The sequence below is a fragment of the Drosophila innubila genome (genome assembly GCF_004354385.1).
Source record: "Drosophila innubila isolate TH190305 chromosome 2R unlocalized genomic scaffold, UK_Dinn_1.0 1_C_2R, whole genome shotgun sequence".
NCBI classification, from domain to species: Eukaryota; Metazoa; Arthropoda; class Insecta; order Diptera; family Drosophilidae; genus Drosophila; species Drosophila innubila.
The window spans coordinates 20,693,385-20,707,236 of NW_022995374.1; the positions used below are offsets into that span (position 1 = coordinate 20,693,385).

The following is a 13,852-nucleotide window of genomic DNA, read 5'->3' on the forward strand; positions in this document are numbered from 1 at the left end:
TTGAGCGATACACAATGGAACCCCTTAACAAAGCAATCATATAGACTATGGGAAGCATATGTGCCATAAACAAACAGACAAACAAATATACAACAAATTTCTAATTAATGCTTCAGCTATACGAGTAGAAGAAGTTGATTATCGAGGCAAGCTGCCGCTCTGCGTGTTTGTTTGGCAGCACAAGGAAACGCCTACAAAGGATCAGGCCAGCAGGCTACTAACAAAATCGATTGACCCGCTTCCAAACAGATAGCACTGTCTCTCCACCCCTCCCCTTCACTGTCGGTTTCAAAACAATAGCAGAGCTCAGACAAAGGCCGGTACGCTCAATAATATTATTTAATAATGAATGATGTGGAGTTGTGTGAGGGAGGGAGAACATGCGGGGGGGAGGCAACTTTAACTGCGCTTCTGACTGGCTTGGTATGTGCAGTCATTTATTATAAATAATAATCGGGAAACAAAGGATCTACTCCTCGCACACGAGCACACATAAATAAAGTGGCATAAATGCAAAAAGGCCGACAACTGGCAAGTAACTGGAAGTAACGTTCTTGTATCTCTGTTGCATGTGTGGCAAGTTGGGTTGCTAAGAAGGCTGCTGTCGCAAGGCAGGCCAAACTATTTATTACGTATACGCAGCGTTGCCTGCCAGCACGAATATGCAAATTGACATGCAAACGAACGAAATCAATGCCGAAATTCTGCCCTCTATTTATGCCTTAATTTATATGACAACGATGGCAATAACAACAACAATGTGAAGTCTGATTTTATGATAAACAAAGTACATTTCAAGGGCGTTTCAAACACGAAATGAAGACGACTGCAATAAAATGCCAACAAATGTCAAGTGAAACAACAACAACCACAGTGACACGTGTCTAATGCGACACTCGTTTAAATAAAAAATATACAAGAATTTTGTGTGGGAGGCGCAACAAATTTGCGCACATTTCGAATGTCAAATGCGGTTGAATATGAAAATATAAATCTCAGTCTGAGCGTGTATTTTGTACTCGGTTTGTTGCCATGCTTAAATTATGCGTGGAGCATCAAAACCGCATGTGGAACGTCTGTTGGGTGGGGCACATTAAATTGCAATAGCGCACAAAAGTATGCAATAAAAATTTGGTAATGCGCATAACCAAGACAGACTGAGGGTGAGCCGCTGTCTATGTGTGTGTGTGTGGGTGTAGACACACACATACAATTGCACATAAAACCGCCAATTTAAAAATGAAAACTGCCCGGCCATGCGGTGTGTGAGGTGAGGTGGTTGCACAGCCCCGAGCTGAACTGAACTGAACTAAACTGAGGCAGAGACCCGACACGCTCTGTAGCCGCATAATTCTCTTTTTTGTTACTGCTCAATTTCTGCTGTTCTGCGCCAGAGTCGGAGCTATAGCTATTGCTAGAGATATAGCCACAGTCATAGCCATTGCCATGGCACACATGGCGCACATGGCTTAAAAAGCGGAGTGTGGAAGGTGGAAACAAAAGTGAAATTTAGCGGTTGCAATTACCGCGCAATTTCGGCCAAATTTCCTTTTGCAGTGTGTTACACTGTCTGCGTGAGTGTGTATGTGTGCGTGTGTGTGTGTATGTGAGTGCGCAATTTGCCACACTTTTGCCATGCCATGCCACGAGGGTGTTGCCAAAATAAAGTCTAATGTCTAAAGTCTAAAGTGTAGTATAGTATAGCCGCAAAAACAACAACAGCCGGCTAGCAATCATAAAAGGTAAACACATAAAACCGAAAGGGAAGCGACGCTAATTTGAGGGGTGTTCTTGCCCTTCTACCCTCCACCACACTCATCCCTATATATTGCTGACGCCTGCAAGTATGCAATGTGCTTTGAAATTTAAATTCTCTGCCACAAATAAATGCTGAGGTGTTGCACAAGTGCCGTCCCCTGTCTACTGTCTTCAGTCTGCTGTTTTGAGGGGAGTCTGTCTTTAAATTTTGCCGCAAGACGGTACAACATTGGCTGCTTGGCCTCAACATTGCCACAAAGCTACTTGTATCTGTTGCCATCTCCCGTCTCCCGTCTTCCGTCTCCTGACTACGGTCAACTGCAACTTGGCGACGCGTCGCGACGTTTTGGCTCAGCCTTAATTTATGCACCCTTCTGTGTGGCAGCCAACGGGGGAAACCTGCTGCGTCTAGTTATGGCATTGCATGTGGGCTCGACCGCCCTTTGTACTTTCCTTTTCTCTCCCTCTCTCTCTCTCTCTCTCTCTTCCTCTGCGTTTTTTATGTTTTGCTTTCTATATTTATTTTTGCTTGGTTTTGCAGCTTTGCTTTTACCCTTGTTGTTGTTTTTTTACTTTATTTTATTTTGTTTTTTTTTTGGGTTTACATTTACCCAATTGAGGTGAAACGGAAATGAGCTGCCGGAAATACCTGACGGTGTGTACATATGTAACTGTGTACATATGTCCCGCTCACTTTCTATCTGTGTGTGTGTGTGAGCTATGTACACGTAGTATATGTGTGTGTGTTTGTCTGTGTTTGCCCGCAGGATTAACGGCCTCACTTTAATGGCCGCCTTGTAATTTAAAACAATTTAGGCCACGCGTCGCTGTAACTAAATTGGCCGAGCCAAGGAAGCTGCTGGCTGCACTTAAAGCTGTCCAACTTAACCACATTCTGCAAATATTTAAGTTGTCTTTAATGCTGTGATGGGCGTGGCAGTGGGCGACAGCTGGCAGTTGAATAACTTCTGTCATAAGACGACAGCACGCACATGACTGCGACTCAAGTTGTCTGTCGAATTGCGTAGAATGCGAGTTGGTCTTATGATTGGCCAATAGAGATGGGCAGAAAAACAGTGAATTTCGCAGTCACGGTCACAGTTTAGCAGGATGAGCCACAATTTTTAATAAGCAAAAATCAATACAAATCAAATAGATTTAAAAACTAGGCGGACGGTGCTACAGTCGAGCATACTCGACTGTCGGAGACCCCGTATTTACTATGGCAAAAACTAACAATGGAAAAAATTAAAAATATTTAGTCAACTTAAATGCATATTCTATCATATTGGTTACAATGTCTCATAAAACATAAAAAATTTTCATACTAAGACTTTACTTTCACCCGATCGGTCCTATGACAGCTATATGATATAGTGGTCCGATTTGAACAAACTTTGGACAGGATATATAAAACCAAATCATTTGCTTATTGTATCAGTTTGGTTAGGATATCTCATAAAACAAAAAAGTTTTTCATACTAAAACTTGATTTTCGACCGATTGTTCCTATGGGCGCTATATGATATAGTGGGCCTATTCAAAAAAGAAACAAACTTGACCTGCCTGCAAGATAGAGGCATCTACATACCAAATTTGGTGTCCCTAGCTTTTAAATTGCTCTTATAATTTGGATATGAAATTTTTTTTTTCAATTTGTGGGCGATAAAGGGGACGTTTCCGAATTTTGAACCAAACTTGATCTGCTTGCAATATAGAGGAACCTACATACCAAGTTTGGTGTCTCTATCTCTTATGGTCTCTGAGATCTAGGCGCTCCTACAGACGGACAGACGGACAGACAGACAGACGGTCAGACGGACATTACTATATCGACTCGGCTATTGATGCTGATCAAGAATATATGTACTTTATAGGGTCTGTCACGCCTCCTTCTGCCTGTTACGCACATACTCGTTAAAGCAAACTTAATAGACCCCTGTACTTTTTTTAAGTACGGGGTCTAAAAACTAAAGTAAAAGTACAGTAAAGTAAAAATAATATAGTTTTTCATAGTCAATTTCTTTTGCTAACTCGTTACTGTGACTGTCAATAGTTATATAAATAAGCAGTGCGCATCCCTAATGGCCGAGGGTGTCTGGTCGAGGTGCAAAGTTATGCGCATACGAGAAGTGCGAGAGTGAAACCTGAGTGAGGATAGCTGGAAGGCGCGACGCGTAATGTGCGTGCTGCAAGACGTTAGCATACTTTCAGGTGTAAATACACGTAGGTTGGCTCCCAAAAGTAGGCAACAAAGCGGCAGCCCAGTCACACACATACACACACACACACACACACTCACACACATAGGCAGTGAGTAGAGTTGCCTTTTGTCACGAAATAGATACGCCTTTGTGTCGCAATTCGTTTGCTGGCGCGTCTTGTGCTACTTCAGTTTCCGTTTTCGAGCAAAAGGATAATCAAGTCGAAAAGAAGCAAACGTGTTGAAAATTAAGAAAATAACAGGCCAGCACCACTCGCCACCCGCCACCCGCCAGGCGTCGCCTACCACCTGCCACATGCCACATGCCACACGCGACCCGCTGCCAATCAACGCCGCTTGCCACAATAGCGCCAGAGGCATTGTTTTTGTTGCTGTTGTTGGTTTTGTTCAGCCACCGAATTGCTGACAATGCACAGCAGCAATAAGAAAAGAAAAAGGAGAGAAAGAGAGATAGTGTGTGGAAGAGAGATGAAATGAATTCTCTGGCGTTGACACAAAAGGTGTATCCTGAAATAAGCATATTATTATGTGCTCTGTTTTGTTGGTGTTATTCGTACAAAGGCGACAAAGCGACACGACGACAGAACGAAAGCGACCAAATCTAATGAGTAAACGAAGAGAAGGACGAGACAAGTTTAACGCCAAACAAGCCTCATGATTTATGGCTGCCAGCTGAGACTTGGACTCGGAGTAAGCTCACATTCGTAAGAAGTATATGAAAAGTCGTAATATTTGTATAAATAAGGCGCCCAAAAGAATATCATTTTTGTGGCACACCTTTGGCTCGTTCTGCCTTTTATTATGATTATATTTCTTTATTTTAATACATTTCTTGCTGTTTACGTTTTTACGATTTTTATGACATAAATCAGACGTCATGCAATCCTAAAGTTGACCCGTCCAGCACGAGGAACAGAATGCAATTACAGTCGCTTAATAAGGGAAATGGAGTGCATGCAGAGAGTACTTAAACACGCATGAAAGCCCATCATATTTACCTTATATTTAAGCCAATTAAACTGAGAACAAATGTCGTCAGAGCAGGGAGGAAGAATCAGAGACTATACGTACCTCTGTTATCCCTTTGGAGAAACTTGTAACTTTATTTGCATTCAAGAAATGCTGCTACAATGTGGGTAATTAAAATTGCCATTGCTGTGATACTTTGTGCTCTCTTTGTATTTATGTTTCCAGCTTGTTTGCCACACACACACACACGCACAGACACACAGCTCCTCTAGTTAAGTTACTTTGTAGCTGGAGCTCACTGTGTTACGTGTATTTGTTTCTCCTGCCTGACTATCATTATGCAGTGCTATTTTAACGCACAGTTTCAGTTTGCCAACTTTAATAATGCGCCCCTATTTATGGCACTTTTCCCCAGCTCATCATTTTCCATGGCAAAGCAAGAGGCAAAGAAAAAGAAAAGGCAAAGCCAAAAGCAAAAGCAAAAGAATAACAACATTATTTCTGCCGCATAATTGCAACATTAACAGGTTAATGGCTGTCAGCTCACTCACGAAATGTCTTTGCCATGTGCCTGGATGTGGGTTATTATTACGATGCGCAAATCTGTTATAAGCAAATAACCTGAAGAGGTTCATTCCGATTTGCAGTTGGGAGAGGGTAAGAAGAGAGCCAATGGTCTGGAAAATGAAGAGAATGCAGCTTAAATACTCTCATCAGAAAGCTGAATTCAAATTGTGTTTAAAAGAATAAAAACCTTGTAGAGTTGCGAAATCATTGTTTCAGATTAGACAATAGTTATCAGATACATTTTATTTTCTTGGCTCTTATTGTCTAGTCGATTTTAGTTCACTTTAGCATAATCCTTGCTTTCTGTAGCTTATTTTCTTTGTGGGAGTTCTATATATTTTAGAATATCATAAAATTGTCTAAGAGCATTTCATCAACACACGCAAAAAAATGGTTTTAAAGTATTTGAAAACAATTTAAGGACTTAAATTTTGTTAACAAAGTAACAGATTGATATTCCTGCTATTTAGCTTCAACATTGTTGTTGATGAAGTTTGTAGACATCTGTAGGTGTAATTATTGTTACATCAAACTTGGAATTGTGCATGATTCAATTATTTATGATTTTTCATTATGCTGACTCTTAGCCACCCTTAAAGCAAGCTGCCACCCTGAAAAAATCCAGAGCAGACATTTTTCCACTTAATTAACATGCAGACCACACCGCACCACCCTGCACCCTTACACACACCCACACACACACCCCTTGAGGGGTTAAACACATTGTTGCAGTTATTAAACTATGTAACATGTTGTTTCAAGGCAGGCAAAAGTTGTTTTATAGATAGATAGATATGGTTATGGGTATAGATATAGATATATATATATATGAAGTGGATTCACCACCAGCAACAGCCTCCACCCTTCCACTGACTTGGCTAAGTTGATGGTATTGGAAGTGGAAAATAGGATAAAGGGAAATGGGAAATAGAATGCATGCAATGCGAGCTGTTCTTAGAGGCAACTTTTGCCCGTTCGTTGCATTAACATTTAAATGAGTTTATCTGTGCGGTGCGTTCTGATGCGGTGGTGCGGTGGTGCCGTGTTGCTCCTGTGGCAGACAGTAATCAAGGGAGCGGCCGGCGCAACTTTGACTTGAAGTTCTTGACGCGTTCACTTGGAGCGAGCGTGTGGCATGGTGCATAAATATTTATAGTCGTCCCGAAAGGGCACTAAAAAAGCAAACAGCTTGCCACGGTGGCAACAATTTTTAGTGGCAGTGGCAGTGGCAGTGGCAAACTCGGAGTCCCGAATGACGCCGTCTGATTTATGTGCTTTTGAACATTTTTGCGTAATTTAATTAATGACGGAAATAAGCTGCCCGAATATGCCAGGCTACGCAGTCCGGCTGTCGACCTGTAGACGGACAGAAGAGGGTGAAGGGGGGTGGTGGTAGCGGTGCACTTCATATCACCTGGCACATGGCTGACGGCGAAGATTAATTAGCTCTTGTAACGCAGTCAGGTGCGGGGGCAGCTTGTTTAGTGCCACAAAACAAATTGCTGGCAATTGCAAAAGTCTACAGCTATGTATGTATGGGTGTGTGTGTGTGTGTGTGTGAAGAGGCGTTTGAGCTGTGGGAAATCAGCGTAAAGTGCGAGGGTCGCTGCAACAATTAAAATGCCATTTCGTGTAGGCGTCACAAGAGTACATGAGTGCAACGTTCATTTACCAGTCCCATCAAAGAGAGGGAGAGAGAGGTAGAGAGTAAGAGAGAGAAAGAAAGGAAGACAGAAAGTATGCTATATGAAATGAGGCCAAACAGTATTTGAGGAGCTGTATTATGTCAATGTCACAAGTGCTCATTCAGTCAGCAGTTATGCACTTGCAGCAGGGATAGGGGATGGGGGTGGTGGGAGAGGGTGTGACCAAGTGAAAGTGTAAACCGTTGCAACACCATTTGCCAGCTAAGCAAGCGTAAGTGCTGCACAGTTTATAGCTAAACACAGCTGCAGCGCAATCAGAGCCTTTGCCACCGATGTAATGAAGAGCCGAGGGGGGGAGGGAGGGGAAATGGAGAGTGAAGAGTGCAGTGCAGTGACACATAACCCCAGGGATATAAAAAAATTTACTACGCTCTTAAAAATTCAAATCACCTAAAAATATGCAACGTACTTGTCGTTGCCGGAGTTGTTGTTGTTGTTGTAATGTTGCTTTCCCTGTGCTCAGCCATCGTGTTACATTGTATTTGCTTTGGGGTTGAGCTGATAGCCCAAAGCACTGCCAAAGCTAACAACCACATCAGGTGCAGTGAGAAAAACCAGCTGGAAAGATAATAAAAAAATAATAAATCAATGAAGATAAATAAAATAAATAAATTTTTAAATATTATGCCATAAATAATTTATTATATTGCAAGAGAAGTAGAGTAAAAGTAGAGTATTTAACAAGAAATGGTTTGTCAGCTGATTCAATAGATTAAATAATATTGTTATTTATATAAACTACAATTATTAAAATTATTAAATGATTTATTGAAAATTCTTTCTTTATTTTAAAATTAGAAATAGAGAACAGAGGCATTCTTGTAAATAAATTGTATTTAAAGGAACTCTAATTTTGTAGCCTTGATTTTTCTGTCAGTGCATGCATGCAAATGTGTAGTGCCATTTATGGAGTGTGTGCGTGTGTGTGTGGGAGTGGGAGTGTGCACTAAACCGCTTCTTCCTTCTTTCCCGCTTTCTCTCTCTTCTCTTTCTTTCCCTATGTCTCTCTCTCTCTCTCTCGCTTTGGCAGTTTCCCGTGTGTAGAGAATGGTATCTCTGCACACGTTTAGTTTTCATAAATTTTCGGTATAAATATTTATGTTCAGGTTTTGAAATATGTAAAATCGGTAATTGGAAAATTTTTATCATGCTTGCGTTTTCATGAATTTTCATGAATAGCTTCCAACTAAACTGGTATGTCTAACTATAGCTGGCCATGTGGTTTTATTCAAATATCGCTCCACACGCGGTCTGATATTGAATTCCAATTATGCGACGTAATTAAACATGCTTCGATGGAGAATTTTTGCATATATTCATTCAGTTAAGATCGTTTGAAATTGCACTAATATTAAACTTTGCTAAATTTATTGCGATATTGTGTGTGTGCGAGTGTGTGTAGAGTGAACTCAGGCATGTGTGCATGTCTGAGCCGACATTTTACTTACATGTGTCAAAGTGCAGCAGCCCAGAACCGAGCGAAGCCATCGACTACGAACAGCACAAGGAAATGGGGCACAAAAAGCGTCGAGGAAAGACTTCAGGAAGTCGGGACGCGTATTTTTCAGCATATTAAACAAGCCAAGGGTTCAAACAGCAGCCAGACTCCGGCACGGCATCTCCGCCGGGTGCAACTCTGAAAACGGCAACGGCAACAGCAACGAATTGGACGCAATGCATTTGCCAGTTGCCATTTGCCATTTGACTGCAGGCTGCAAGAAGCACGCAGCAGGCAGCCGCCTCTGGCTTTGAGACTCTGACTTTCGTGGCCATGGCCTCTTGCTGTCGATCTGTCGGTCTGTCAGTCTGTCCGGCTGTCGGTCTGACTGTCGGACCACGTTCTCGTCTGCTTGACGTCTCAATTTTTGGGTTTCTTTTTACATCAGCGCGCTTCCTGCTCACGTTTTTGGGCTGCCAGGACGCATGACGTAGGTGTCTAGACTTGCTAATGTTTCCTCTTGCAGTTGCACACACACACACACACACTTACACACATGATTCGCTGACTCTACCAAGATGAAGATATACAATTTTCTGCTGAATTATATAGTTTGTTTGGCCAACTGCAAACGGACTTAAAGTTGCACACGTTGCAGGCTTGATTTGTGTAAGCTAACCAACTGCTTTTATGGCCTCAGCCTTGGTCCGTCTGTTGCCTCTGCTCATTCCTAATTGACTGACTCGCTTTATTTCCCAGTTGTGCACAACTGGCGATCTCTGATGAAAGCCAAATGAGTCAAGTGATGGTACAAGGCCTCTGCATCCTTTGGCGCCTTATTAAATATTTAGACTGCTTTAAGATGACTCCACAGGCACAGGACACGGGCTACAGGACACTGACATACTTCTGCTAATGGCGGCAGCCAACTTGTAATATATTCCCACGCCATTTCGTGTCGGGACTCTGCACTCTTCGCATTTAGAACAACACAATTGCACGTTTGTGCTTTTTTAGATTAGAGCATTGTCTAGCTGCCACACTCAGACACTCTGACACTCTGGCACAGTGACTGTCGCTGCCTCAGCCTGTTGTGCATTATGTGTATGAACTATATCTTAATGCAGGCTTCCTTGTGTGTGTGTGTGTGCACATGTTTCTCTTCGCGTATTTGGTTCAAGCGATGGCAAGCGAACTGCTTGTCTATGGCTTTATTTTACTATATATCTTTCTGCCTCTCTACTCCACTCTATCTCTCTCTCTCTCTTCGCTCTTTTGCTCGCTATGTCGCTGCTTTTTACGGCACGGTTTTGCGGCCATCATAAAATGGCATAAAGAAGGAAGCCAAAGGCAAACCAGGCAAAATGAAACCAAAAGCGCAGCATACTCGTACTCGTACTCGTTCTCGTACTGGTAGCAGTAAAATGAAGTCTAAAACTAAATCCCACATAAGGTACGAACGTGCTCAACACAAATGCCAGGTGCTTACGTCTCTACCTCGCCTCTTCCGTCTCGTCCTCATGCTTGTGCTCGTCCTTGTGCTGCTTCTGGTCCCTGCGCTCGTCAGATTGGCCAACTGTTTACCTGACTGGATTTTTACAGTGCGCCAGCTATTTGTACCAAACGTTTGTTGTTTTTACACTTACATAGAGATAGACAAAGACATACAAATACAGATAAAGAGAAAGAGAGAGAGTGTGTGTGTGTGTGTGTACTCACACATTTACATTTCTATATATTGCGGCAAAAGTTGATGTACTCGAACAAAGCGCTGAGCAAACTTGCCAACGGCAAAGCTAAATCTAAGCCAACAGGCAGTTGGCTCACACTTTGCATATGGCAAACGGCGCGCTCAACTGGAAGCTGTTAAATATCGAACAGACATTTCTACATTTGCCACATGCTGCCGCCAGTCGTCTGTTGCCTGTCGTCTGTCGTCTGTCGCCTGCCTCGTGCCTCGTGCAACGATAGCGAATGGACCCAGAACTGACTTTGCCAAATGGTCCGAGATTTGTGCGACATTTTCTTCTGCTGGACTAGATAAGCCTGATGCATGCACCACCAAAGACAAACTAAAAGCAACAACAGCGTCAGCTGGCTAATGCAACTTAAAACCAATACACACAGACATACACACTCTCAAAATTTTAGCTTTAATTTGAGGCCATTTTAAGCCTTAGTTCACATATTTGTATTTTTAAATATTATGACTTTAATTGTCTAATTTGTAATCTAATTTAAATTTGAATTTAATCTATTTAATTTATATTTTCTTACTAATTTTAATTTAAATTGTCAACAGTTGAACACCTGAAATGGTGTCAGCTTAAAAGCACTTTAAATTGCGTGACTGAAGAAACTAATTTTTTCAATTGTTATATTCAATTAAAAAACTTTGTATATTAATTTGTATTTTTAAATATTATAACTTTAATTGTCTTATTTGTAATCTAATTTAAATTTGAATTTAATCTATTTAATTTATATTATCTTTATTTTTTCTTACTAATTATAATTTATTATGTCTACAATTGAACACCTGAAATTGTGTCAGCTTAAACGCACTTTACTTTACGTGAGTAAAGCATTTAATTTTTTTAATAGTTATATTCAATTAAAAAACTTTGTATATTAATTCATTGCAAGCGCAAAATTCCTTCTGTAAAAATGATGAGCATTGAAAAGGAATTTTATTGCATTCAATTTTTTATTAGCTTATCAGACACTGTCCCAGCTGACAAGTTGCAGCAGATTGAGAGTCCGACTTCCCACTTCCAGTTAGCAGGACTGTAATGAAAACACAGGCACGCACCCGACTCGAAGGACTCTCGATTCCTTAGTCCTGAGTCCCGAGTCTGTCGTCGACTTCGACTTCCACTACGACTAAAGTCTGAAATGTGAAATGTCAACACCTGATGTTGCCTCTGCGACAACATTGCCACTCGTAGACTGGAAACTGAACAGAACAGAACTGAACTGAACTGCTTTTCTTTGCTATTTTCATAGAGTAATTGCTTTCTGTTGTTGTCTTGCCAATTGCCGCAGTGGCATTTGTCTTAATAAAGTTGACTCTGCCACACTTTAGCATTGCTGTCATTCTATGCCATTAACTTGCCGCTTGCAGCTCACTAGCTTCAACATTTGGATGTTGGCTATGTTGCAAGCTTCAATCATTGTAAAATTAATGCCATAAAAAATGACGCACTCTTCAGGGAAGCAGCATGAGTAAGAGAGAGAGAGGAGGATAGAAAAGCTGCCAGAAAGTGAAGTAAAATCAAATAAAAATCAAGTGCTGACTCAGTTCGTCTGGAAACCCCAAACAGAGAGCGGCATGCAAAGCAGAGATAAGAAAGAAAAGAAAACAACAACACAACTGTGGCAAGACATGGCTGTGCGGAATGGGTGTGGCAAGTCATTTACATGGCCACAAAATACAACAATGAACAACGCAGCAAAACAGAAATGTTGCTAAGAAATTCAGGGGAACTTCAAACGCATGAGTGCGTCTGCTGCTCGGCCATTCATGTCTGTGTGAGCCTAAGTAAAACACACACACACACATACACAGCTACTCTGTTGGCCAAACCAAATGCATTGGCCAGAATACAAGGTGTGAGAGCGCCTCGGAGACTAAAACAAATGATGCAAATACGTTTTCTGTGCCCTTGCCAAGGCAATGCCCAAACCAAAGGCAGAGTAAAGGCGAAAAAGAAAAAGAAAAATATACGTGAATTTTTCTTAGCGCTTCGGCAATTTTTACCTGCCGTCAGTTGCCAGTTTGCCAGTTGCCAGTTGCCCGTTTGCCAGCCTGGCTCTTGTCTGTTGGCAGTTTGGGAGCTGTTGCCGTTGGAAGTTAAGTATACGTAACGTAAACGCAAATTTAATGCTTGAAAAATTCGCTTAAATGGATTTAAGTGCGGCATTATTTTTTGTACTTCTTTTGCGCCCTTGTCCCATGACCCTTGTTGTTGTCCCGTGTGTGTGTGTGTGTGCGCGTTATCTCTGTGCTGAAACGTTTGCCAGCAGATAAATGTAAATCTTCAAAAAGATGAAGTAGCAGCAGTCGCAGATGCAAACTCAAAGGCCTTCTTAGGCTTTTGTGTTTATTGTGGCTACTTATCGACTCTATACAGTCGAGTTCAGTTTTGACCCAGCCAAGATAATAATGGATAAGTTTGAGTAGATTTTGAGTGCACGACATTGCGTATACGCAATGCAATAGCGCATTCACATCTAATTACACATTTGTTTGCTTTGCACGCACCGCAACAACGCAAGAGCAGTAAACAGCATTTGCATATTTAAATATGCGACCCAGTTTAAGCCCAAGGGAAGTTTTCAGTTTTTGCCGTGCTTAAAAAAGCAATCGCATTTGATTCTGTCTTGCACTCGACTTGCGTTTGGTTCGATTCTTGGTGTAATAATTATGTAGGTTAACTCATAGGGTTTGTTCTAGGTCAAAGAAAACAGTCTGCTCTCTGCTTTTATAAATAACATTATTTGTGTGTAGTTGTGATGCCCCATTTTCCGTATTAATTTTTTGAAATATCAGTGTTGAATCTCTTTTGTAAATCTTTGATTTTGCTTGCGCATTTGACTATTTAGTTCTGCTTAACTTATCCTTGTCCTTATAAAAACATACAATTTTCGAAGACTACTTTTTCATACAGCTGAAGTTGTTAAGCCTTACATTATATATTTATATTAAAATATGGGTTAAAACATTCGCATTCGAATTAAACTTTAGTTTGTTTTGTTCAGAGTCCAAGCCAAGGCGTGTCTCGGCTGCCATCGACCCAAATACTTTCTTCATATCGCCATGAAATTTATATGCTGACGCAGCACATAATCTACGCGGATAGAGCTTAACCTCTGACTCTGGTATTTAGATTTAAGCACTTATCGATGGCGGCCATGGCAGCAGTTGCGGCTTGTGGAGGGGAACACTCAAAATTTACGACTTGTCTGCCCCGCCGTTGCACAAGCCACACAGTTTTTTATAGGCAATTAAATTTTATAAGCCATGGCAACTGAACTGAGCGGAACCAACAGCTTCAGTCGAGGGGCGGGGGAGGGGGGGGACTAACCACTTGTAGGGTTTCTTTTTTGTAGCAAGAGATTTGCATATTGTCTGCTTACGATCAACTACATTTTGTTAAAGTTTTTATAGAGCAAACCATCAGAAAATAA

The 13,852-nt window shown here is 41.4% G+C and overlaps 1 protein-coding gene across 1 annotated transcript in view; it reads left to right on the plus strand.

Annotated features, from left to right (window-relative positions):
- LOC117783555 (semaphorin-2A) overlaps positions 1-13,852 on the plus strand; it is a 43,340-nt gene that overhangs the window by 5,717 nt on the left and 23,771 nt on the right. The gene's annotated exons all lie outside the window — the stretch shown is intronic.